At 42.5% G+C, this 27738-nt stretch overlaps 1 long non-coding RNA gene across 1 annotated transcript in view; it reads right to left on the bottom strand.

The window, feature by feature from the left end:
• The window catches only part of LOC134728472 (uncharacterized), a 32653-nt gene extending 5339 nt beyond the window's left edge, over positions 1-27314 (bottom strand). Inside the window, exons 1-3 of the long non-coding RNA XR_010108895.1 lie at positions 27035-27314; positions 25194-25405; positions 23029-23734 (exon numbers count right to left, since the gene is read on the bottom strand). This is a non-coding gene — a long non-coding RNA (uncharacterized LOC134728472). The remainder of the gene's footprint in view (positions 1-23028; positions 23735-25193; positions 25406-27034) is intronic.
• Between the last annotated feature and the right edge of the window lie 424 nt (positions 27315-27738).

Genomic DNA, 27738 nt, shown 5'->3' with positions numbered 1-27738 from the left:
ATTTTATGTAAGTGCTTAACAATTACTTAAGATGTATTATGTGTTTGATACATTATCAAACATAATCTGATGATGTGCTAGATTATCCAGTGCCAGATCCTCCTTTAAAAACAAGTGACGACTGGGCACCGTGGCTCACACCTGTAATCTCAGCACTTTGGGAGGCCGAGGCAGATGCATTACCTGAGGTGAGGAGTTCGAGAGCAGCCTGGCCAACATGGTGAAAACCCGTCTCTACTAAAAATACAAAAATTAGCCGGGCATGGTGGCTGGTGCCTGTAATCCCAGCTACTCAGGATACTGAGGCAGGAGAATCACTTGAACCTGGGAGGCGAAGGTTGCAGTGAACCAAGATCATGCCATCGTACTCCAGCCTGGGCAACAAGAGCTAAACTTCGTCTCAAAAAAAACAAAAAACAGAAGTGACTATGATCTATAATCACCAAGGCAGGTATATGATTAAGACATTTATTTAAAAGCATGCAGACCGGGCGCGGCGGCTCATGCCTGTAATCCCAGCACTTTGGGAGGCCGAGGCGGGCAGATCACCTGAGGTCGGGAGTTCAAGACCAGCCTGACCAACATGGAGAAACCCTGTCTCTACTAAAAATACAAAATTAGCTGGGTGTGGTAGCACATGCCTGTAATCCCAGCTACTCGGGAGGCGGAAGCAGGAGAATTGCTCGAAAACCCAGGAGGTGGAGGTTGCGGTGAGCCGAGATTGTGCCATTGCACTCCAGCCTAGGCAACAAGAATGAAACTCCATCTCAAAAAACAAAAACAAAAACAAAACCATGCAATTCATTAAAAAAAAAAGAAATTTATAAAATATAAGGCCTAGGACATTTCAATCTTCCATTTTTTCTTTAATTTTTTTTCATTCTCACTGTCAAAATAGGGAGAATTTAACTTAATCGTTTAAGTCTCTGTTTATATGTACCATTCTTCAGATATGGATTAACATAATTTGGGATGTTAGAGCCCCAAAAGAACTTAAGAAAAATCATCTTCACCAATTGCTTCATTTTAAAGATAAGCAAAAAGGCCGGGGGCGGTGGCTCATGCTTGTAATCCCAGCACTTTGGGAGGCCAAGGTGGGTGGATCACTTGAGGTCAGGAGTTTGAGACCAGCCTGACCAACATGGCGAATCCCTGTCTCTACTAAAAATACAAAAATTAGCCAGGTGTGGTGGTGGGTGCCTATAATCCCAGCTACTTGGGAGGCTGAGCCAGAAGCATCGCTTGAGCCCAGGAGGTGGAGGTTGCAGTGAGCTAAGATGGAACCACTGCACCCCAGCCTGGGCAACAGAGCAAGACTCAGCCTCAAAAAATAAAAATAAGATGAGCAAACTGCCTCCAGAAGGTTAGATACCTTAACCTCCCAAAACTATTACATAGGCAGAACCAGAGCTTTATCCCAGATTATCTAATTCTTGGTCTGCTGCTCTTTTTATCACACCACAGAGCAATGGTGAGTAAGTAACAGAATGTGAACATACGAGCCCTCACTGAATATTTTACTTATAGCCTTCATCAATAGATAATCTATACCTAGAAAGTTTGATTATCTGTTTTTCCAAAGTAAAGCTTATTAGTTTTCTCATTAGTTTGGAGATTGATAGCCTGATTCCAACAATGTTTTTACTTATACACAATATTATGAAAGAAAGATTTTTGTTGAGGCCAAGCGCAGTGGCTCATGCCTGTGATCCCAGAACTTTGCGAGGCCAAGGCGGGCGGATCGCTTGAGGTCAGGAGTTCAAGACCAGCCTGGCCACCGCGGTGAAACCCCATCTCTACTAAAAATGCAAAAATTAGCCAGGCATGATGGCAACCACCTGTAATCCCAGCTACTCAGGAGACTGAGGCAGGAGAATTGCTTGAAACTGGGAGGCAGAGGTTGCAGTGAGCTGAGATCGCACCACTACACTGCATGCAGCCTGGGCGACAGAGTGAAACTCCATCTCAAAAAAAAAAAAAAATTTCTGTTGAAATATTACTCTATCATAATGAGATTATTTAAATATATGCTTTATAGGATTATATCCCCTCCAGAGCAAGAACTATCTTTTCTTCTATCTCCAGTGTTTAACATAGTGTTTTGTATGTGGGCAGTCAATAACTATTTGCTTTACTGAATTGACTTATGAAGACAGCCCTATGGAATTTTGAGTTAAAAAAGAATGAATGTATTCTTAGAAATCTGCTAATGCCTGGGGATCCTTGCTCCACCCTTCTGTGTAGATTAATGGATTGTGGCAACCATCACCATCAGATTGTCTCTTTAGGATTAAACTCTCTGTCACTCATAAATATCCTAGAGTCATCTAAAGGTTGGCAGAAATATGTCAAAGTTTCCCTAAGTACCTTCATCCCGATCAACCCACTTGAAAACATAAATGGCCTCAGGGCAAAACCAGTGCATGATATTTTAGTATTAATTAAGGCTCCCAAATGGCTTTACTCCCTGTAACAGCACAATTTAGCTGACTCTCCTGCAGCTCTCCTCTATCTCCCCCTAGAAGACAATAAGTTACATCAAGGCATGATTTAGGAAGAAATATAGAAGGAAAGTCGTAAATCTGAATTCAGTACATATTTTACACTATGGTCTTGAAGGAGGAGAATGGGGAGGGGTGTATGAGAAAAGCCCACATTCCATGGCCTGGAGCCATTTCTAATCTAGTTGAGGAACCCAAGCTATATATAAAAAACAGAGCTCAAGAGCATTGTAGGCTGCTGGGAAGATCAAGGGACTTCAGAGTCAGACCTGGCTACTGAGAGCTGTGCTACTTTGAGAGCTTGTGGGACTTCAGAGTCAGACCTGGCTTGTGCTACTGAGAGCTGTGTGACTTTGAGCAAGTCACTTAGATCTCTCTGATGTGAGCTTTCTTGTCTGTAAAATGTGGAGATTGAACTTGATCTTAAAGGTTCCTTCCAGTTTCATAAATGCTGTGAAACTAAGATACAATAATAAAAGTGGCAGCAGAGTTGCTGAAGAGCAGCATGGAGGAAAGTTTCTTGATGTCAGATAGTATGTCACCATGTCCTTCATCTGCAGAAACAGGACTGGCATTGTTAATTGTCATAATATCTGAGACCTTATGTAAAACCCTGTTTAAGGAGTTTACATACCAAATGCATACATGCTCTTTTTTAGAAACAAATATGAGATCTGGTGAAACCCCGTCTCTACTAAAAATATAAAAATTAAGCGGGCGTGGTGGTGTGCACCTGTAATCCCAGCTACCCTGGAGGCTGAGGCAGGAGAATTGCTGGAACCCGGGAGGTGGAGGCTGCAGTGAGCCGAGACCACGCCACCGCACTCCAGCCTGGGCAATAGAGCAAGACTCTGTCTCAAAAACAAAACAAAACAAAGCAAATTTGAGATCTAGACTCTCCATATATAGGATGAGCCCTAAGTTTTAGGCTCCTGCTTATGGAAACTGGCCTCCTTTTCTGTGTAACCTGCTCCAGGGCACTTTGGGGTTCCCAGCAGTCATCCTGGTCATTTAATTTCTGTGGTAAGGACATCACTTTCACAGCCTACCTCTTCATTTCTTTTCCAAATCATTACTAATGCCCAATCAAATATTGTTTCCAGGACACCCCCTTGAAGATAAAAGCCTATCGTATTAATTTATTTTTTAAAATATTTTTTCAGCTCCTTTTCATCATGACTTATAAGATAACCAAACTCTCAGGATGGTCAAAAAATCAGAGCTAGAAGACCTAGCTGTTTTCAGACAGTCTCTTTACACTAACAATCTTCTCTGGTTCTCCCTTTCACCCCTTCCTGCCCCATGTTTTATCGGTTAATGAGATCTGATGACTGAATGAAAGTCTATTGCTTCTTGTAAGGAGGCAGATGTAAGCACATCTGGACAACACAGAAACCCACCTCTCACCACAGGGAAGAAGAGAAAGGAGGGGGGCTGCTTATTAGACAGCACCCCACTTGTCTCCAGCATTGTATGGCTTTCTCAAGGACACCTATGTAGATCAGAAGCCCTGAGAGAGAGAACCGCCATGGAAGAACTGGCAGAGGAACACTCTAGCATGGATGCTCTGGTGTCTTGTCTGTTGGAGGGTAGGGTGTAACCTCCTAGTAGAATGTACTCTCTGTGCATCAGTGGGGCAATAGGCTGATGGACAAGATGACATCACAAAATCTGTTCTATATTTAGTGACCTATAAAAGCAAATAAATGACCAGCCGGGCACAGTGGCGCATGCCTTTAGTCCTAACTACCCAGGAGGCAGAAGGGTCACTTGAGGCCAGAAGTTCAAGTCCAGCCTGAGCAACATGGTGAGGGCCCCATCTCTGAAAAAAAAAGGCAGATTTTCTCTGTCTCTGAGAGGGAGACAGCTTGAAACAAATAAGAAACTATCACTGTAAAAGGCTACTTATTTTTCCTCTGCAAGGAGAGAGGAGAAAGTTTAGATGGAGAAAAAATATTTTCATGCACAGAGTTCTTACTAATGGTTTAACGATAACTCAGATCCTTGACAATATTATCAAGCCATTGTAATACAAAAAAAATCAATAGTTATTAGTCCCTGAAATACACAAGCAAAGGATGGAGAGGGGTCTCCTACATTAAATAACATTCTCTCTGCTTAAGGCAGACAATCTAGCCCCTTTTATTCTGAGGCACTGCTCTAATGAGCAATCTTTCTCATAATCTTCCTCATAATCTTACTCATAATCTCGGCATGATCTCGGCTCACTCCACCTCCCAGGTTCAAGCGATTCTCCTGCCTCAGCCTCCCGAGTAGCTGGGACTACAGGCACGTGCCACTACGCCGAGCTAATTTATGTATTTTTAGTAGAGGCAGGGTTTCACCATGTTGGCCAGGATGGTCCCGATCTCTTGACCTTGTGATCTGTCCACCTCGGCTTCCCAAAGTGCTGAGATTACAGGCGTGAGCCACCGTGCCCGGCCAGAATTTAGGTTAAATTTAAATGAAGTAGTGTTTCGATAGGTGCAAAGCAGGGCTGTGTGGGAAGAGATTAACATCAGGTCTGGACTGCAGAGGGGGACCCAGGCTCCTATTTCCTTAGAAATCACACAAAATTCGTATCTGAAGTTCTGCACCTGGGGTGTAAATCAAGGCTGCCTTTTTTTGTGTCAGAGTGACTTAGATCTTCCAGGCAAGAGTGGGATGTTTCATTCCTGCTGATGTTTATTTCAATTAGCAAAGTTTCTCATAGTGCATGGCTTTAGGGATTTCTTAGGGAATCATTATGACACTTTATAGCTGCCGTGTGTCCCTGAGAGAAAGAAACATTAGCATTATCTGTCTCTATCTTCCCGATCTGATGAACAGTAGGAAAGAGTTGAACTTTCTCTGTCCAAACTAATTTGTACTACCTTGTTAGTTATTGCATTTTAAAAAAATTTTTGTTTTCTTTATCTCTAATTCTTTCCATGTTTTCCAATAGCTTCCCAATACAATTTTTCATATAATAAAACATTTTATTTATTTTATTTATTTATTTATCATTTATTTATTTTTATTTATTTTTTTCTTTGAGACAAAGTCTTTCTGTTTCACCCAGGATGGAGTGCAATGCTGCAATCTCTGCTCACTGCAACCTCCGCCTCCCGGGTTCAAGCGATTCTCCTGCCTCAGCCTCCCGAGTAGCTGGGATTATAGGCGTCCACCACCACACCCAGCTAATTTTTGTATTTTTGGTAGAGTCAGGATTTCACCATGTTGGCCAGGCTGATCTCGAACTCCTGACCTCAGGTGATCCATCTGCCTCTGCCTCCCAAAGGCATGATTACAGGCATGAGCCACCACGCCTGGCCTAATTAAACATTTTAGATAGCTGAGCACTTTTACACCCCCACCTCCACCCCAGATCCCTTTTTTTCCCTTGATTCCCTCCTTTCTCTTGTTCCAATGTGGACAGTTTGTTTTCCAGGCCTGGTCTTTATCCTGAGAATTCCCTTTACCTCTTTCTTGAGTTGGATCATTTACTTCTTGAGTCCTACTTCTTCTTCATTCTTTGTTTAATCCTTCACTGTAGTGGGGAACATCTAGCAGCTTTCTGTAAAATGGGTATGTGAAAGGCATTTTGTGTCTAATATTCAGAAATTTCCCTATAAAGTGCTTTGGAGTGGGCTTTTAAAATTATTTATTTGTTTGTTTGTTTAAGGATGGGGGACTCGTTATGTTGCCCAGCAAGGTCACGAACTCCTGGGCTTAAGCAATCCTCCCACTTTAGCCCCCTGAGTAGCTGGGATTACAAGCAAGAGCCACCGCACCTGGCTTAAAAAGTACTTATTTAACTAGACACTCACTAGGACCTTTCAAGCTAGAAACACATGTCTTTCAGTTATGGGAAATTTTCTTGCATTATTAATTACCTTCAATGTTCATTTCAGTAGTGCATATATGGTTCAGTATTAAGAAGCTATTAATGTAATTCACCTATCAATGGATTTAAAAAATGGAAAATATTTTATGATATTTTCAATATATGTTGTATGGTATTTTCAATATATGTTGTAAAGGCATATAATAAAATTCACCATATATTTCTGAGTATTTTTTAATCTTAGTAAATAGAAATGAATGGAAATAGATTTTCTTGACATGATTTTTATACGTCCTACAAACTAAAACCCAACATCAATGTCTGATATATTGCCATTAAAGTCAGGAATAAGCAAGAATTTCCACTATTACCACTAATAGGTAATATTGTTCTAAATATACCATAAGATGCAAAAACCCAGTGGGATATAATGTGACTGAAAATTTTTGGAAAGGAAAAGATACCACTGGCATTATTTACTCCCAACATGATTATATATCAGGAAAACTAAAAAAAATTAATTAACTGAAAATAAGAAATCCTGGCCGGGTGCAGTAGCTCACACCTGCAATCCTAGCACTTTGGGAGGCCGAGGCGGGTGGACCATCTGAGGTCAGGAGTGAGAGACCAGCCTGACCAACATGGTGAAACCCCATCTCTACTTAAAAGACAAAATTAGCAGGGCGTGGTGGCGCATGCCTGTAATCCCAGCTACTCCGGAGGCTGAGGCAGGAGAATCAATTGAACCTGGGAGGCAGAGGTTGCAGTGAGTTGAAATCGCACCATTGCACTCCAGCCTGGGTGAGAAAGTGAAAATCTGTCTCAAAAAAAAAAAAAAAAAAAAAAAGAAAGAGAAAGAAAAGAAGGAATCCTATAAGGTATCTATTTGTAAAACTAGTATACCATAACTAATAGTTTTTCTTTACAAAAATAATAACCAAGAATAACAAAAAAACAAACTTGTAATATCAGTGAAGTAACAAAATACCTAAAAAATAAACCTAACAAGACATGTATAAGGCCTATCAGAGAAATACTTAAAAATTCATCTTAGGAACATAAAATATGATTTACATAGAAAGGTATCCTTTGTTCTTAATGAAAGGATTCAATATTGTATTGATATTAATTCCTCCCCCCCCCCCATTAAGCTATAATCTTGATGTGGTCACAATTAAAATTCAAAAAATATTTTGGGGGAAACAAAATAAAATGTCCTAAATTTCATCTGGAAGAATAAACATGGAAGAGTTTGAAAGAAGATACTAACCCTACCAGATATCAAAATATATTACAAAGCTGCTAAAAAGAATGCAATAGACCTGGAGTTACTAATGTATGGCTATGGAAGGATAAGAGAGAGAACAGGTTGCAGGGCAAGATGTAAGTATGATGCCACTTGCACACAGAAAAGTAGGTATACTGTATATACATACATACACACACACTTTTTTTTTTTTTTTTGACACAGGGTCTTGTTCTGTCACCCGGGCTGGGGTACAGTAGCACAATCATGGCCCACTGCAGCTTCAACCTCCTGGGCTCAAGCAATCCTCCCACCTCAGCCTCCCTAGTAGCTAGGACTACAGGCACACACCAGCATGCCCAGCTAATTTTTGTACTTTTTGTAGAGATGGGGTCTCGCTATGTTGCCCAGGCTGGTCTTGAACTCCTGGGCTCAAGTGATCCTCCTACTTTGGCCCCCAAAGTGCTGGGATTACAGGCATGAGCCACCGCATCCAGCTGCACACTCACTTTATATAGTTATAAAGTTTACACCAGACTTCTAGACATTGGTTACTCTGGGAAGTGGGGTTGAAGTTGGGACAGGGAAAAATGGGAAACTTCCTTTTACTCTCTGTTATTTTTATGACTATACTTAAAAGACTAGGCAATCGTAACTCAATAAACTGTTTTTAAAATAAAAAATAATCAAAAAGATAAAATAAAAAATTAATCATTCATAGTTAATGAGAACAAAAAACAAAGAAGGAAGCAAAATCTTTTGCAGGATGAATTTCAATTCATCACATTCTATGGCTGGCAGAACGCTCACTGCTCTTTCATATACTCCATCTGTTAGTCCATTTTTTGCATTGCTATAAAGAAAATACCTGAGGCTGGGTGATGTTTAAAGAAAAAAGAGCTATATGGGCCCATGGTTCTACAGACTGTATAGGAAGCATGGTGCTGACATCTGCTCCTGTGAAGGCCAGGAAGCTTCCAGTCATGGTGGAAGGCAAAGAAGAAGACAGTGTATCACATGGCAAGAGGGAGCAAGAAAGACAGAAGGAAGTTCCAAACTCTTTTAAACAACCAGATCTCACATGAAGAGTGAGAACTCACTTATTACCGCAAGGATGGCACCAAGCCATGCATGAGGGATCCATCCCCACATTGGGGATTACATTTCAATGTGAGATTTGAAGGGGACAAACATGCAAGCCATATTACCATCATAAAGGATCTTGCGGCCAGATGAGTCTGAGAAGCATTGTATACTTGATTTCCTCCTCGGAGACACCCAACATAAATTAGCACACTTATTTTGTTCTGCAGTTAAAAAAAAAATGTTTAACTTTGTTGAACCATTGTTTCCAGACTTATTCGAATGTAATTTTGGCCTCAGCATATCTACTGCTCTTGTTGTCTCTGTCTCATTTGTATACCTCCTAAATTCAAAGAGAGATATTCAAAGAGAGATATGGTCCAAAGGGAGAGGACCCTGAAAGATAACAGACAAAACAGTGTGATGGGGATACCTGTATTACCAAACATATAATCAACAGGGAACACATTTTGGGAAATACTGGCAGGTTCATTACTTTTATTCTATGACTAGAGCTCAAAACCCCAAGAAGTCACATGATTGATTGTGCATGGGTATATGATTTGAAGTCCTTTCTCCCACCTCCCTCATATTATTGTCAAACATATATTAGCTCTGGGCTGGTGCGGTGGCTCATACCTCTAATCCTAGCACTTTGGGAAGCTGAGGCAGGAGGATAGCTTGAGTCCAGGAGTTCAAGACCAGCCTGGGCTACATGGAGAGACCCCATCTCTACTAAAAATAGAAAAGTTAGCTGGGCACGGTGGTGCACACCTGTGGTCCCAGCTACTTGCTACTTGGGAGACTGAGGCACAAGAATCTCTTGAGCACGGTGAGTGGTGGTTGCAGTGAGCCAAGATCGTGCCACTGCACTCCAGCCTGGGTGACAGAGCAAGACCGTCTCAAATATGTATATATATATATATATATATACACTTTTAGGATGATAGAAATCAGATCAGAGGTTGCCTGGACAGAGGAGAGGAGGACAGACTGGGAAGGGCCATCATGAGGGTTGATATGTCATTACTTTACATTTTATTGGGATGTGATTTACCTGTGCATCAAAATTGACCCAACTGGAAATCTGTGCATTTTATTGTATGTAAACTCTACCTTAAGGAAATGAATCTAAGTGAATATATATATACATACATTCACTTGTCCCAACCTGAAGTTGGGACAGGGAAAAATGGGGAAACTTCCTTCTACTCCCTATTCTTTTTATGACTATACTTAAAAGATTAATTACCTAAGCAATCATATCTCAATAAAGTGTTTATGTATATAAACACATATATATGTGTTTATAAGCGCATATATGTGTGTGCGTGTATATATGTGTATGTATTTATATATATAAGCTCTGAAGAGATTTAAGAGGCAGAGTAGCATTGTGGCTAAAAGTATAGGCTCTAGAACAAAACTCCCTAGGTCCATAATCCCAGTCCCTCCCCCTGCCTTCTGTGTACGTGACTTTGATCAAGTTCCTCACCCTGTCTGTCAAATGGGGATAATAATAGTACTACTGTTGCAGGCTTCCTCCATGAAGATTAAGTGGGTTGATAGAGATCATGCATTTAGATTGAAACCTGGCACACAATAAGTACTCAATAGATGGTAGCCTCTAAATCTAGCCATAATGGTGCATTCAAGACATCTGCTCATTTCTGACTTTTTTTTTTTTTTTTTTTTGAGATGGAGTCTCGCTCTGTTGCCCAGGCTGGAGTGCAGTGGTGCGATCTCAGCTCACCCCAACTTTCGCCTCTTGGATTCAAGCGATTCTTCTGCCTCCCAAGTAGCTGGGACTACAGGCACACGCCGCCATGCCCGGCTAATTTTTGTATTTTTAGTAGAGATGGGGTTTTATTATGTTGGCCAGGCTGGTCTCAAGCTCCTGACCTCATGATCCGCCCGCCTTGGCCTCCCAAAGTGCTGGGATTACAGGCGTGAGCCACTGCGCTGGCTAATTTCTGATTCTTTAAAGCAAATATATATATATTTGTGTGTGTGAGTGTGCGTGCATATGTGTGTGTATACACACACAGATACACACATACATATATATATATATGCACATATATGTTGTAGGTTCCCAGACTGGAAACCTAGAAATATGTATTAAATATGAATTTAGTGTTTCAGTTCTTTGGATTTCTGTTACTATTCTTGCTAGCTAAAAAAAAGTATTGCGGTCATAATGCAAAGAAGGACATTGGAAAAAAAAGAGAAGGACCAAAAAACCAAGATGACCGATTGAAATTAGAGGTGTTGGTACAGCCCCTGGGGAGTCTACATTAAAGTCTTAAAATAGATGGATTTTAAACATCTAGGACCCCAAAGGAGCTAGAGATGACCTTTCTTTAGAGTAACTGAAAGTGATGGCAAGTGGCTAAACAGCATCCCGAAGGGCTCCAGATGTAGCCTTCTGATGAAAGAGATCTACAGAGAGAGAAGGTGAATGGACTAAGCCACATTTACGGCACTGAGCTGGAAATGGTTGTCGGGTCATCTGTAGAAGGATGTGGAGACTGGGGTACCTCAACTAGTGCACAAGCTCCCTGTTGTGGTCTGAAAGGGTGCAGAGACTTGTGACCCCACTCACCCAGACCTGGGCCCAGTGCCGCTCCCCCAGCTGACCCACCCAAGCAATGCCTCTGATGTTTGGGACTACCCTCCTCAGCCCTTCCCTGTAGTGATGTCCAGTTGTGCCCCTGTAGCAGGTGTGCTCCTAAAGTGGACAGGTAGGTGATATCCTTTGATGGAGAAATCCATCCCCACTCCTTGGGCAGTGGCAGGAGAAAGAGGCCCAAAGTTCCTCTTGTGAGGCTGAGATTAAGATCCCAATGTCAGAGTTTCTGTTCTTTCATCCCCTCCTGCTCTGGACCACATCCCTTCATGAGTATGTCCTTGGTGTCAAAGACACCAAGAAGACATCAACTCTAAAAGTAGGTAAATCTCCCTGGGCCAAAACTAAAGTCAGAGAAGTCTGTCTTTTAATTTCGAAAGTCCTCACTGGATAATCTGACGCTGAAAATGACACGTGGATTGTATCACCTATGCACAAGGAAGAAAGAATCATTTCCACAGGTATCAGGATTGTTGGTAATGTTGCCCTTCTTCCATGCGTCTATGTCGCTGTTTTCCAAAGCTCCATCGTGCCCGTCAGTGCCATTTATTGGATGGCTGCTCTATGTCTGTATTCTACACTGAAACATTGTATTATTACTCCCCACCCCTCTTTATTTTGACCAAAGGAGAGGTTTCAGGAGCTCAAAGAGGGTAAATAATTTGCCCAGGTCACACAGCTTTAAAGAGGCATAGGCAGAAGAAGTAAATTTTAGTTTCAGCAATGCCTGAGTCTGAGCTCTCCTCCCACCTTCAGAACCCTCTGGGGTCCCTTCTCCCAAATGCTGGGAACACAGCCCTTCTGCTGGCTTGGTTGATTCATCTCAATTGGAGAAGGGAGTCTGTGAAATTATACAACGCTCAACTTGTGAAGCTTCAAATTTTGAGTTTCACACTTGAAGTTCTTTAGGCACGGTAAACTTTTTTGGAACACCATGAAGCATGAAAGCAGATGCTTTTGGAAATGAACTGTTTTCTATGACATGGTTTTCCAGACAGATCTGGGAAGCCCAGTCAAAGAAGAATGAACATCTTTGAAAATATCAAAAAGTCTATGTTACAGGGTGGATCTTCTCCAGGCTCAAAACTATTCATTTCTTTCTTTTTTTTTGAGGGCATATAAAATAAAAAAACAGAAATTGCAACAGAACTTCTGTTCTCCAGCTGTCAAATCTATTATTTTCCTCCCAGCTCCTGCTGGGGGGATGTGGGGAGAAATCAGCAGGGACCCCTTTTCACTGTCCTTTAGCATGCTAGGGCATGCCCAATGCTGATGATGAAATATGTGGTTAAAAACGTTTAACCCTTTGTCCTATCCTCCCTCCCCCTCCCACTCAGCCCAGCACGTGCACAAAGGACCACGAATGTTACCCACACATAAACACAAGCACCTACCAAGTCTCTTGTCAAAAGCCATTTTAGGATTGCAGCTACCAGATTGTCTGAATGATCTGCCGCCTTAGATTTTTTTACTAAGAGGATTGAGAGTTGATTCATATAAGGACTATGAAACTTGTGTGCCAGGAGTCTCAACGCAAGAAATAAAAAAAACTGGAAGTCTCACCCACCTAAATTATCCTTTTGGCTATTGTCATAGCCATTCAGCTACTTGGTTTCAGCTAAAGAGGCTGGGAGGACAGAAATTTCTCTGTCCCAGTAGGAGGTTAAGATGCAACAAAACATATATAGAACTAATAGGCTCCTGGGGGAAAGGTGGGGAAAAGTGTATGTCCCACTCCTCCGGGCTGCTGGGACCCTTTGGAAATCCAGAAAAAGACTGTTGCTTCTCCACCAACTACATCGCCCAAGCCCAAGTCATCAGGCCCAGGGCCGGAGGGGTGGGGAAGAGTGCTGACTCATGCCAGCGCAAAAGAAGATGCCCATATTTTTTAAAACTGCTGCCCTGTTCTTTTTCTGGAATGCTTTCTCTGTTGATTTGCTCGAAAAAATAAGCTTCTGGCCAGGCACGGTGGCTCAAGCCTGTAATCCCAGCACTTTGGGAGACTGAGGCAGGCAGATCGCCTGAGGTCAGGAGTTCAAGACCAGCCTGGCCAACATGGCGAAACCCCATCTCTATGAAAAATACAAAAAATAGCCGGGCATGGTGTTGGGCACCTGTAATCCCACCTACTTGGGAGGCTGAGACAGGAGAATCTCTTGAATCCGGGAGGTGGAGGTTGCAGTGAGCCAAGATCACGCCACTGCACTCCAGCCTGGGCGACAGAGTAAGACTCTGTCTCAAAAAGATAAAATAAAATAAAAAAGAAAAAATAAGCTTCTTTGTACAGGCATTGCTTTGTGGATAAAGATGTCACCTGAGGTTCCAAAAAGCTCCCTCCTGACCCCTTCAGGTCGAGCAGCCTTCAGTGGGAGCTCTCTGTGAAGACCAGCTCCCGAATTTGCATATGATCCAGAGTCATTTGCAGACTAAGACCAGAAACCAGGACTCTTTAAACCCTTTGTCCTACCCTTCCTCCTCCTGTAACTGGAGGAAAAGGGCAAAAAAATGCAAGAGGAACAAATGTTTTCAATTTAATTTTTTTTTTTGAGACAGAGTCTTGCTATGTTGCCCAGGCTGGGGTGCAGTGGCTATTCACAGGTGTGATCACAGTGCCTTGCGGCCTCACATTTCTGGGCTCAAGCAATCCCCCCACCTCAGCTTCCCGAGTAGCTGGGATTACAAGAACACGCCACTGCACCCGCCAAGGGACAAATGTTTTCAGTAAAGAGGACTTCATCACCTCAGTTTGATCTCCTGCTCCACAGCCCAGTTCCTGAGCTCATCGGGGTGACTAATTCAGAGAGGAATGGGGAAGCTGGTGGTAGAGAGAAGGCTCCCAAATCCCACCCAGACTGCCATCACCACTTGCTAGCTGTACTTGCTCTTTTTTTTTTTTTTTTTTTTGAGAGAATCTTGCTCTGTTGCCCAGGCTGGAGTGCAGTGGCACAATCTCGGCTCACTGCAGCCTCCTCTTCCTGGGTTCAAGTGATTCTTCTGCCTCAGCCTCCCAAGTAGCTGGGACTACAGAGGTGTGCCACCATGCCCGGCAATTTTTTTTTTTTTTTTGTAGAATCAGGATTTCACCATGTTGGCCAGGCTGATCTCGAACTCCTGACCACAAGTGATCCACCCGTCTTGGCCTCCCAAAGTGCTAGGATTATAGGCATGAGCCACCACGCCCAGCCTGTACTTGCTCTTAATCATCCCTCTTCCCTCTGTCCTCCAAGCTTCCCCAGAGTGGTGTTTCTAAAGTTCAAGTGTGCTCACGTCATTCCCAAGTCACACTGTTTTGTGGCTCCCTACTGCCTACAGCTTTGATTCTCAGCTGTTGTTCTACCTCCACAACATTCTCACGTACGACACACCCCCAGAAGAAGACCTCTTATTATACTCAGTGATGTCAAGGTGCCCAGATCTAAAAAAAAGGGGCCCACCTTCCAGTTGAGAACCACTGACTTTTAATGTGCAAACTCCTTTGCATAGATTCAAGGCCCATGCCAGTCTGGCCCACATGGCCAGTCTCATCACATCCTCTGCAGCAACTGCATTAGCATCCATATCATGCTTGGAACCAAGGACTGCAAACTCTTATGCTTGTCCTTATGAATAAAAGGAGTTGAGTAAAAGAAAAATCAGAAATGGTGAGAACTATGGCAAGCTGAAGAGTTCATGTTCCAGTTTCATCCTCTTTATCCAGTTGTTAGGCATCAGGTCTTAGAGTTGCGAAAATATTTTCTTTCATTTGCTCATCAAACTTGCTCTACACCTCTTTGAAAATATTTGTAGTGGCTGGACACAGTGGCTCACACCTGTACTCCCAGCACTTTGGGAGGCCGAGGCAGGTGGATCACCCGAGGTCAGGAGTTTGAGACCAGCATAGCCAACATGGTGAAACCCCATCTCTACTACAAATACAAAAATTAGCCAGGCATGGTGGCGTGTGCCTGTCACCCCAGCTACTCGGGAGACTGAGGCAGGAGAATCACTTGAACCTGGGAAGCCGCGGTTGCAGTGAGCCAAGATTGCACCATTGTACTCCATCTGGGCGATAGAGTGAGACTCCGTGTCAAGAAAAATAAAAAAGAAAATATTTGAACTACTTTTGTGATGCTCATTGCCATTTTCTACTCTGAATTGCAGATATTTGTGAATGTCTTAAAATCTGGTTTCAAGATTGTGGGTCTGAGGGGGACTATAACTAGAAGACTGCTTCCTTCTTTTTAGATGCTATGAAAGCATCCTCACTTATTTTTCCTTTTGTTTTCCCCCCATCTCCTTTTAGCAGGCCTGACTGGCAAAGCCATGCCTGGGTCAGGCAGCTCTTCTCCTCATTGTCTCATATGAACAGTCATACGCATTCTCCCACTTCATTTTCAGCCTTTTGCAGTTCCATCTCATTGGCCTACTTAAGATCATAATGAGCCTTGGCTGCGGAATGGGAAAATGGGCTGGCAGGTGGCAGTGGTGAGCGTGGGCGAAATTCCTGCAGACCCAGAATGTGTTTGCTTCAACATTTCATTTTCAAAGTCTACTTTTTTTCTTGCTCTCTGCTTTGGAGTTTCTTATATTACCGTAGTGTGATCAGAAGCATATAGATCTACTGTCAGAATAGACGAGAATAAAGGCCATTTGATTCCTCACTGCTACTGTGATGCGTGTGAAAGACAGTATTGAAAGAGGCATATCATCAGCACGTTACCTCCGTCCCAAAGGCTGCAAAGAGTCTCAAGTGGGAGTGACAAGCCAGGTGAACAGGGAGAGATGTCTGTAGTGAGCTCATCTCCCAAATAGAACTCATTATTCTAACGATTCCTAGAATTGCCTTCATTTCTCACTATGAGACTGCAGGTCCACCCACCTCAGAACTATCTGGGGTGATTATTCATACTGCTTTCCCACACCCGGACAATGTAAGGGCCAGGATTTCTGGAGAAGGGACTATGTATCTACATTTTTATTTACTTCTTATTTTTAATTGACAGATAAAAATTATATACATATGTATTTATGGTATACAGCATGATGTTTTGAAATATGTACTTATTGCGGAATGGCTAAATCAACCTCATTAATATATGCATTATCTCATATACTTATTTTTTTGTGGTGAGAACACTTAAAATCTACTTGGCAATTTTCAAGTATAGGATACATTGTTACTAACTATAGTCTCTATGTTGTACAATAGAGCTCTCAAACTTATTCCTTCTGTCTAGATGAAATTTTGTGTCCTTTGACCAATATCTCCCCAACCCCTCCCAACCCCCAGCCTTTGGTAACCACTATTCTACTTTCTACCTCTGTGAGTACAAAACTTTTTAAAAAATGAGTTGTTTTTTTTAAAAATTTTTTAAAGACAGGGTCTTGCTTTGTCGCCCAAGCTGTAGTGTAGTGGTGTGATCATAGCTCACTGCAGCCTCAAACTCCTGGGCTCAAGCAATTCTCCCACCTCAGCCTACTGAGTAACTGGGACTATAGGCACATGCCATGTTGCTTGGATAACTTTTTAAAACTTTTCGTAGAGACAGAGTCTCACTATGTTGCACAGGCTGGTCTTGAACTCCTGGCCTCAAGTGATCCTCTTGCCTTAGCCTCCCAAAGTGCTAGGATTACAGGCGTGAGCCACTGCACCTGGCCCTGAGTTCAACTTTGTTAAATTCCACATAGAAGTGAGAACATGTGGTAATTGTCTTTCTGTGCCTGGCTTATTGCACTGAACTTCTCCACATTTATCTACACAATCACAAATGGCAGAATCCTTTTTTTAAAAGGCTGAATAGTGTTCCACCATGTACATATACCACATGTTCTTGATTAATTCATCTGTCCGTGGACAGCTAAGTTGATTATCTTGGCTACTGTGAATGGTGGTGCAATGAACGTGGGGATTCAGTGAATCTGCAGTTTAACAAGTTACCCAGCTGAAGCTCATGCTGTCCTCCTCTGAGAACTGCTGAATTGCAGAATCATATCATTGAGTCCCAGTGAGTCCTTCACAATCAATCAAGGTCTCCAGCAGAGAACCGGACTAAGAACAGGGCTTGAGGTGAACCTGGTCCTGCCATGTGTTGGCAGATGACTGTAAGAAAGCAGCTTAACCCTTCAGTACCCCAGTGTCCTCTTCTATAAAAAACAGAAGATAACGACAGTACCTATTCCTTGGGGATGTTTTAAGAATTAAATAAATTAATGCATATAAAGTACACTAATATGGCACACAGTAAGTGCACAATAAATGATAGCTCTCATTTCCTGCCCAATCCAGTGTTTCCCAAATGTCATTCACAGGCTATCTTCACAATTTTTGCCATACATGCATAACTCCCTACTAGTATTTTTACTAAGTACCTTACCCCCTTTTTTTAGCATCATCCTAAAAAGTGATGCCTGGGGAATTATTTGATATACGATTACATTTTTAAAACATTAAAATTGATACCAGCAACTGGGTGTGGTGGCTCATGCCTGTAATCCCAGCATTTTGGGAGGCCAAGGTGGGCAGATCACTTGAAGCCAGGAGTTTGAGACCAGCCTGGCCAACATGGTGAAATCCCATCTATGCTAAAAATATAAATATTAGCTGAGCATGGTGGCACATGGCTGTAATCCCAGCTACTTGGGAGGCTGAGGCACAAGTATTGCTTGAACCTGGGAGGCAGAGGTTACAATGAGCTGAGATCAAGCCACTGCACTCCAGCCTGGGTGACAAAGCGACACTCTGTCTCAAAAAATAAATAAATAAATTTAAATTTTAAAAACTTGATACAGGCCAGGTGTGGTGGCTCACGCCTGTAATCCCAGCAATTTGGGAGGCCAAGGCAGGAGAACCGCTCGCATGCAGGAGTTTGAGACCACTCTAGGCAGCATAGTGAGATCTTGTCTCTAAACACACACACACAAAATGTTTAAAAAAATTAGTGGGGCATGGTGGTGCACACCTGTAGTCCCAGCTACTTGGGAAGCTGAAGTGAGAGGATCACTTGAGCCCAGGAGGTGGAGACTGCAGTGAGCCATGATCCCACCACTGCATACCAGCCTGGGAGACAGAACACAAGACCCTGTCTCAAAAAAGAATTTTAAAAAAGAAATCGATACATAACTACTAAAATTTCAAAATGTTGATTTTAGGTACCACCAGAGTATGTCAACCACTGTCAGGAAACATTGATCTCATCCAACTTCAGTTCCGGCAACTGACGCTTACAGTGGTTAAGTGGATTTTCAAAGGTCATGCAGGGAGTTGCTGGAAAAGCCAGAAATACAGGAATTCAGATTTCTTTCTAACTAGGCCAGGGCTCTTTATTCCACATCCACCTGCTGGTTTTACAGCGGTCTTCAAAGGCACATTGGAAAGTACTGAAAAAGGAACATCCTTTTGTTAGCCTGACATTAGGAAACTGAAAGAAACCTTATGTATTAAATAGGCTACAAAGGAAACCTCCCTTTAGCATTAAGCAGAAGAGGACGTTGAAAGCATAGGTTCACCTCATTTCACCCCTTCCAGCCCCAGGGTGGGTGCTGGATAACGGTGCACAGGGCAGGTGACGCTGAAGAGGCCCAGCCCTAGCAGTGCCACGTGCCAGGCCCCCCTCAGCTGTGACTCGCAGTGACTGATGATGCTGGAGACAGGAGTCTGCCAAGGATGACAGCAGCTGGGAGCACAAGCTTTAGCGTCAGATGGGCCTGGGTTCTAACCCTCCTCACCACTCGCAAACTTGACCTTGGGCAGGTTACTCAGCCTTTCGGAACCTCAGTTCCCTCATCTGTAACATCCTCACAGGTTGCTGAAAAAATTAAGTACTAACTAGAGAAAATGCTTAATACAACAGAGGTAGCTTTTATTTTTACTTCATGGTGCACTTCCCTAGATTGAATGATCATATGCCATGAAATGCAAGTAGCTTTTAACCACAGCTTCAATGTATTAGGAGATAGGAAACTTGTTAAACTGAATACTTAGACCTTAAATGTCTTTTCTAATCATGTGAGTCCACAATTCTAAGTATCTTTAATATAAATGCAATTACTTTCCAAAAGTCAAGTCTTCAGGAAATAAAACTGAGCACCACATTAAGCTAATTATTACTGTTTTTTAAGGGTTTAATATTGAAGATGTAGTAGATATCTGATTTTCCTTGGAGAGACATTTATGCCTTACTTGCAGCTGATCCATGAGTGGACACATACCCAAACCTGACCAATCAGCATTTTCTAACACCTAGACATAGACATTTGCTGTAAGTCCATTCAATCAGAGCCAATCCTGGACTCTTAGGAAAGTAAGCACTCTGTCTTCTAGCTGTGAGCCTAGAGCTGCTGAGAGCCATCCTGCAACCATGAGAGAAGACTTTCCTGGCAATGGTGCCGTCAAGAGGAAAGGAGAGCAGAAAGATGTAAATAGATCAAGAATCGATGAACTTGTTTGAGTTCCTGGACCCAGCCATACCTGAATGTAGTCTATCACTATACTTATCGGTATGTGAGCCAATAAATTCCCTTATTGGCTTATCTATTGAGATAGATTTCTTATTACTTACAATCAAAATACTCTCATCAATAAAATAGGCAATATGATTTGGAAAATATTTTTGGAAAAATACAGAGAAACTTAACCAACATGTTGTTCACCCAAAGTGAACATGTTTGTTATGACAAACAGAAGAGAGAGGTTTCAGAGGACTCAGTCATCAGATTTTGTGACAATCGAGCTTGGTGAGAGATTTTCTTGCTAGTACTATGCTTTTATTCTGCTAACTGAGACCCTGCAAACTTTTCTACCAACCTACTCCCATCTCAGAAGAGCTTGACTTTGTAACCCCGGAAGTCATCACATGAAGATAATGAACAAATCCATCACTCCAAAAGTGTCCCCAGGTCCCTTTGTAATCCTTCTTGTTCACTCCTCCATCCCTCTCACCTCTAAGTAACCTCTGATCTGCTTTCTGTCATTATAGATTAGTTTGCATCTTTTGGGGCATTATATAAATGGAATGATACAATATATATTCTTTTTTGTCTGGCTTCTTTCACTCAGTATAATTATCCATATTGCATGTGCATCAATAATTCATTTTTAATTGCTGAATAGTATTCCAGTGCACAACAATTTTTTTTTTTTTTCCATAGAGACATGGTCTCACCATGCTGCCTAGGCTGGTCTTGAACTCCTGGGCTCAAGCAATCCACCCGCCTCAGCCTCCCAAAGTGCTGCGATTACATATGTGAGCCACCGTACCTGGCCCATTGCACAACAATTTATCTATTTTCCTGTTGATGGACATTTGAGTTGTTTCCACTTTTAGGTTATTGAAAATAAAGCTACTATAAATATTTGTGTACAAGTCTTTGTATGGGCATATGCTTTCCATTCTCTTGGTTAAATATGTAGGAGTAGAATGGCTGTGTCATATGGTAGATGTATATTTAACTTTTTAACAAACCGTTTTTCCAAAGTAGTTGTATCACTTTACATTCTCACCCGCAGCCTGTAAGAAAAAGTTCCAGTTGCTCCACATCCTCACCAAAATGTGGTATTGTCACATCTTCATTTCAGCCATTCCAATAGGTGTGTGGTAGCATCTCACTGTGGTTTGAATTTGCATTTCTCTAGTGACTAATAATATTGAGCATCTTTTCATGTACTTGTTTGCCATCTGTAGGTCTTTTTTTGTGAAGTCTGTTTATGTATTTTGCCCATTTGTTAAGTAGGTTACTTGGTTTCTAATTAAGTTTTTAGATTCTTTATATATTCCTATATCAGACATGTGATTTGCAAATATTTACTTTCAGTCTCTCGTCTTTTCCTTCTCTTAATTGTATCTTTTGATGAGTAGTTCCTAATTTTGATGAAGTCAAGCTTATCAATTTTTTCTTCTATGAATTGTGCTTTTGTCATCTTACCTGGAAAATCTTTCCCTAACCCAAAGTCACAATGATTCCCTCCTATGTTTTCTTCTAGAAATTGTATAGCTTTAGGTTTTACATTTAGACTTACGATCTACTTTGAATTAATTCTTATATATGGTGCAAGGTATGGATCAAAGTTGATTAAATAATATGCAAAAAAGATATGAATATCTAATTGTCCCAGCACCATTTTTCAGGGGATTGTCCTTTTTCCACTGAAGTACCTTTTTACCTTTATTGAAAATCAGTTGACCAAGTATGTGTGAGTTTATTTCTGAACTCTCTAGTCTACCTGAACATTGCTTTTTAATTTTTTTATTATGGCAAAAAATATATATAACATAAAATTTGCCATGTTAGCCACTCTTAATTTTACAATTCAGTGGCATTAATGTTAATCACAGTGTTGTGCAACCATCACTATTTTTTCCAAAATGAACATTTTTTTAACCTCACTTTTTTCTTTAAAAATCTTGGGAACTTTGAATTGTATTCCATAATAACTCCCAGTTTTGTTTTAATATAAAAAATAATGTTGCCTTTCTAGAAAGATGAGCTATGTTTAGCCTGTAGCTTTGTGTGATTCCACGGCTTCCCTCCTTCCCTCGGGTGTGTAAACACCCATTTCAGAACCTCAAAAGAAAGCAGAGAATTTACAGGGACCTTAGAGGTCTTCTAGGAACGCCCCTTTGTTTTAGAGATGTGAAAAGTGAGAACCCAGATCACAGGGCTGGTAAGTGACAGAGCCAGCTGAGAAATAAGAAATGCTATTTTTGGGCTGCTGAAGGGTTTGCACCCAATCCTGACGGCCTCCTCTCTACGTGATCTGGCTTTGGTGAAATCAACTCTCCTCTGCCTCAGGACACCAGAAAAGTAAAGTAATGCAATCTTCCTTAGAGGGTTTCACCAAGGGGTAAAAATGCCTCATAGTCAACAAAAGTGGGAGATCAGGGAGAGAAAAGGACAGCTACCCGCAGATTTCTAACCATTAAAAAGGCAGCCATTTGGGAGAGAGCGCTTCAAAAGAGCTTGAGCACAAGTCAACGGCAACACTGAGCAGCTCTGCCCCCTCTCAGGATGGATTGCCGACTGCCAGTTCAAATAGAAAACAGCCCTATTTACAGGCCTGGTTGAAGAATGCTGCTGAGCAGCCTCTCCTCTCCTCTTAATTCTTGACTATTATTATAGTGGGCCTTTCCCTCCAAACACTGGGAATTGTGATCTAACCTATCATGTGAAGTGGAGTTTCCTAGTATTCTTGGAAATATTTAGAAAGCAGTACCCTAATCAATCAGCAGTCCTGCTCATAAATGCAAATTTTCTGAACAAGAAACATCCAGAGATTCTTTCAATGGCTCACCCTTTCAGAACACTTACTATGGTGCTGAGTAACATTCTAAGCACTTTTCATACTTATCGCAACTCAGTGAGGGCTAGATGTGGTGGCTCATGTCTGTAATTCCAGCACTATGGGAGGCCGAGGTGGGAGGACTGCTTAAGTCCAGGGGTTCAAGACCAGCCTGGGCAACATAGGGAGACCCGATTTCTACCAAAAAAAAAAAAATTTTTTTTTAAATTAGGCAGGCGTGGCGACACTTGCCTATGTTCCCAGCTACTTGGGAGGCTGAGGTAGGAGGAGTGCTTTAGCTAGGAGATCAAGATTGCAGTGAGCCGAGTCATGCCACTGTACTCCAGCCTGGGCAACAGAGGGAGACCCTATCTCAAAAACAACAGCATCAGCAAACTCAGTGAGATGGGAACTATTATTTTCCTCATTTTAGAGAAGAAATGGAAGCACAGAGAGGTTAAATACATTGCCAAAGGTCACACAGCTCACCTAAAGTGTCTGGGTCCAGAGGCCTTAACCACCTCCACAGGCACCTCCAATCAACACTGCCGTCTCAGAGACGCTCCCTCAGCCTCTTCTAATTTGACTTACAGACACGGGTGTGAACACTTGACGGTCCCTGTGAGCAGAGCTGCTGAGCATGCTGGTGACCACTTGGAAAAATACATGAAGCCAGGGAGTGAAGAGAGGCCGAGAGCCTGCTCCCTGGTGGGCTCTGAGTCACGCAGGTCAGCCAGGCCTGGCCGGCTCAGCCTGTTACCATCAGCTGTCTCTCTGTACTCTGCTGCACAGCAGGGCCGGGCTCGAAGATGGGAACTGCGATTTATAAGCTCTCGGGCAAAATCAACTTTCAGGTGAAGAAAACTCACATACCTGGTAGGTTACCCTTGCTTCGGATGGTCTGAGGCCACCAGGGCTGCTGGACAGAATAAGTCCCCATGTCGGTTCAATTGTTTGTGCCTTTGATGTTACAGAAAGACCCCGCTGGCTTTCAGGGCTAGGGATGAATCCTTCAGCCAGGCCCGCTGTTTTGGTTTCTTGTCATCTGAGTTCATTAATAAGCCATTTCACAAGTTAAGTTTTATTTCTTGTAGGCAAACGTGCTTTCAAATGTTGCATGAGTTAAACAAAAGATGAAGACAACAGGGTTCTGCAGCTTCTTTCTATTACCGGACAGCTCAGGAGGTTTCATTTTCTGTAACAGATGTAACATTAACTCCAGCGTTATTTTGACCAGTTATAAATATAAAGGACAAGTGTTTTGCAGTTCAGATTCTTCCTAAAAAGACTCAAGAACTTTCAGGCTAAAGCCATGGCTCCCAGGTCTTTCTCAGGAAGCAACAGAAAATGCATGCGGGCTTGCAGTCCTGGAAGGAGAATTGTGGGAGGTGCCCAGGTAACAGCAGTGCACCTATAAAATGCTTGGTAGAGCTTGGGGCTTCCTGCGGCTTCGGGAAATGGGTAGATCTTTATTATTAACAAAATCTAAGTAAAGCTTTAACAGAAATTAAATATCAAGGCGGGGCAATGTGGCTCATGCCTGTAATCCTAGCACTTTGGGAGGCCAAGGTAGGAGGATTGCTTGAGCCCAGGAGTTTGAGACCAGCCTGGGGAACATAGCAAGACCCCATCTCTAAAAAAATTTTGTTTTAATTAGCTGGGTGTGGTGGTGGGCACCTGTAGTCTCAGCCACTTGGAAGACTGAGGCAGGAAGATTGTTTGAGCCCAGGAGTTCAAGATTGTGGTGAGCTATCATTGCACCACTGCACAACCAGCCTGGGCAACAGAGCAAAACTCTGTCTCTAAAAATATAAAAGAAAAGACAGCCTGGGCAACATAGGGAGACCCCATTTCTACAACAACGACATTAACAACAATAACAAAAAACTAGCCAGTCATGGTGGTGTGTGCTTAAGGTCCCAGCTACTCGGGAGGCTGAGGTGAGAAGATCGCTTGAGCCCAGGAATTTGAGGCTGCCGTGAGCTATGATTGTGCCACTGCACTCTAGCCTGGGTAACAGAGTGAGATACTGTCTCAAAAATAAAATAGAATAATAAAAGAAAATAAATCAAATATTAAGTAAAAGAGGGGATTTCCCACTTTACTCTCACCACTGGCTGATAAATGAGCAACCCCAAGGCTAGTAAGGACCTCTGCAAGGCTGGTAGTAGGAAGGAGGAAGCTCACAAGGAGCAGGTATATGTGTGTGTATGAGAGAGAAAGAGAGAATAGAGAGACAGAGAGAGACAATGTGTATTTTTAGGGTGGGAAGGGGTGGAATGGACTTGGAGAGGAATTCTACCTGATCTTAAGCCATGACCTGCTTGTTTGTGGATAGCGAGATGCCTGTCTTCATGCTAAGCTATGGAAAATGTTGCCAGGCTGTGTGTTTGCCACGTGACCATCTTACTACCATTATCTAGAGGCTCTTACAACACCAGTAAGTAGTTGTATTTCTAGAATAGCTTGCCTGGTAGTAAGGCACAGCATTACCATATTTCCTCATCTCTAAGGCACCGTCTATTGTGACGTACACCGTCATTTTATGTACCACTAAGGAAAATGCTGTCAATTTCAGCATGCCGTGTCATTGATGATAAAATGTATGTTCATTTCAGAGACGTTTACATGAAAAAAAAAAAAAAGAAAAGTACCTTTTAATATAGATGAAATTCAATAGATGGCAGTCCAAAGTTCCTTTGAGTCTTATAAGTCAGTGCTAATCCTGTAAATCGGTGGTCCATATAAGAGCATTCCATTCTATTAAAATTACATTTATGGCCAAGCACTGTGGCTCATGCCAGGAGTTCAGGGCTGCAATCATGCCACTGCACTCCAGCTTAGTTGATGGAGTGAGACTCTGTCTCTAAAAAAAAAAAAAAACAAAATAAACAACATTTACAATAAGGGATAAATAGCTCCCCTTTTTTCTTTTTTGGAGACACAGTCTTGCTGTGTTGCCCAGGCTGGAGTGCAATGGTGCAATCATGGCACACTGCAGCCTCAACTTCCCAGGCTCAAGTGATCCTCCCACCTCAGCCTCCTGAGTAGCTGAAACTACAGGCACACGCCACCACATCAGCTAATTTTTTGTATTTTTTTGTAGAGACAGGGTCCCTCCATGATGCCCAGGCTGGTCTCGAACTCCTGGGCTCAAGCAATCCTCTCACCTTGACCTCCCAAAGTGCTGGGATTACAGGCATGAGCCACTGTGTCTGGACATGCATAGGTTTTGTTTTCACTTTTTTTTTTTTTTTAGACGGATTTTTGCTCTTATTGCCGAGGCTGGAGTGCAATGGCATGATCTTGGGTCACTGCAACCTTTGCCTTCCGGGTTCCAGTAATTCTCCTGCCCCAGCCTCCTGAGTAGCTGGGATTACAGGCATGCACCACCACACCCACCTAATTTTGTATTTTTAGTAGAGACAGGGTTTCTCCATGTTGGTCAAGCTGGTCTCAAACTCCCTGCTTCAGGTGATCAGCCCACCCTGGCCTCCTAAAGTGCTGGGATTACAGGCGTGAACCACCGCACCCAGCCTGTTTTCACTTTTTTTTTTTTTTTTGAGACGGAGTCTCACTCTGTTGTCCAGGCTGGAGTGCAGTGGCGCAATCTCAGCTCACTGCAAGCTCCGCCTCCTGGGTTCACGCCATTCCCCTGCCTCAGCCACCCGAGTAGCTGGGACTATAGGCGCCCACCACCATGCCCAGCTAACTTTTTTGTATTTTTAGTAGAGACGGGGTTTCACCTTAGTAGCGACTTATTAGCCAGGATGGTCTCGATCTCCTGACCTTGTGATCTGCCCGCCTCGGCCTCCCAAAGTGCTGGGATTACAGGCATGAACCACCGTGCCCAGCCTGTTTTCACTTTTTTAAAGTAGGTTTTTAATGGAAGAAAATAGTGGGTCTGCTGTAGGCTGATATTGTAGAGATAAAAGTTAAAAATAATTATGATGGAGAAACAAAAATGCATCAAAAGAATAAATGTTTACTGTGTTGTTAGTGAATTCCCTCTTAGAATACTGTTGACCAGCACACAGCTCTCTAATTCAATTTGTCTGTGTTGGTTTTATTACCACATAGACACACATAAATAATAACATAATAACTTTATTCTATTTCTCAAATAAGAAAGGAGAGCCTTGGAACTTAAAAAAAAAATGGTGCATAGTCTTCAAAGGAGAAGCACATGGAATGAGGAATTGAAATGAATCATATATCCCATTGTATTTTGAATTTAAATAAGGAATTATATAGGATTTCAGTTCTAGCTCCATTTTGGGTAGAAAACAGAAGATGAGCAGGCAGGTGAGGGATTCAGTGCCCTTTTCCCTTCAATATCATGTCTATGTTTTACTGAATAATAAAATACATAGCTGGTGGTCACATCTCTGTTCTTTGCAGGCAAGATCCAGTCCTATTACTCCATCCACTGCCTGGCAGAACAGAGTTAAACTTCTTGAAGAAATGGCCTATGCCTACAAACCCACTCCCTTACCCCTCATTTACTTCAAGGCGAGGTCTCTTTGCCCCTAGACTTCCTGACGGCCAGATCTCCTGTGCTGGATTCCGTGCTCATCTTCTTGACTTCTCTACGGCACATCACATTGCTGACCAATTGTTTTCTTGAAGCCTTCTTGGATTTTGACTTCCTTACCCTACACTCTTGCCTATTTCTCCCCCTATCTCTCTGACTTTTCCTTCTCAGTCTCCCTCAATGCTCACCTTCCTCTGAGCACCTCTTCAGAAGCAGTATTCTCTCCTTGCCCTAGTTCTTACTAAAATAGAAATAGCTGCCACTTTGTGTAAACTCCAACTCTGGAACATTCTAGAACTTAACGTGGTACATCATTTAAAGCTCCTAAGACCCCGTGAGGCCCCTGCTATCCCCTCTGTCTCACAAACAGTAAGTTGAGGTTCTGAGTAGGATAGTAATGGGTGCAAAGTCTCACAGCTAAAAAGAGGTAGAGACAGAATTCAAAGCCAGTGTGTCTGACACACAAACTGTGCTCTTTCCAAAAATAGGTCACCCTCTCTCAGACTGCTCTCAGTCACACCCTTGACTTGTCATACAACTTAATAAGCGAAACGACTCCCAATCTCCCAACCCCATCTCAGCTCTCCCTCCTGAAGACTCACACGTCCAACTTCTTACTCAACATCTCTGCTCAGTTCCACTGGCATCTGAAGCTTAAACTGCCC

The sequence above is a fragment of the Pan paniscus genome, chromosome 10 (genome assembly GCF_029289425.2).
Source record: "Pan paniscus chromosome 10, NHGRI_mPanPan1-v2.0_pri, whole genome shotgun sequence".
NCBI lineage: Eukaryota > Metazoa > Chordata > Mammalia > Primates > Hominidae > Pan > Pan paniscus.
Note: the sequence above shows the minus strand (reverse complement) of the source record. Positions and strands in the feature narration are given on the sequence as shown.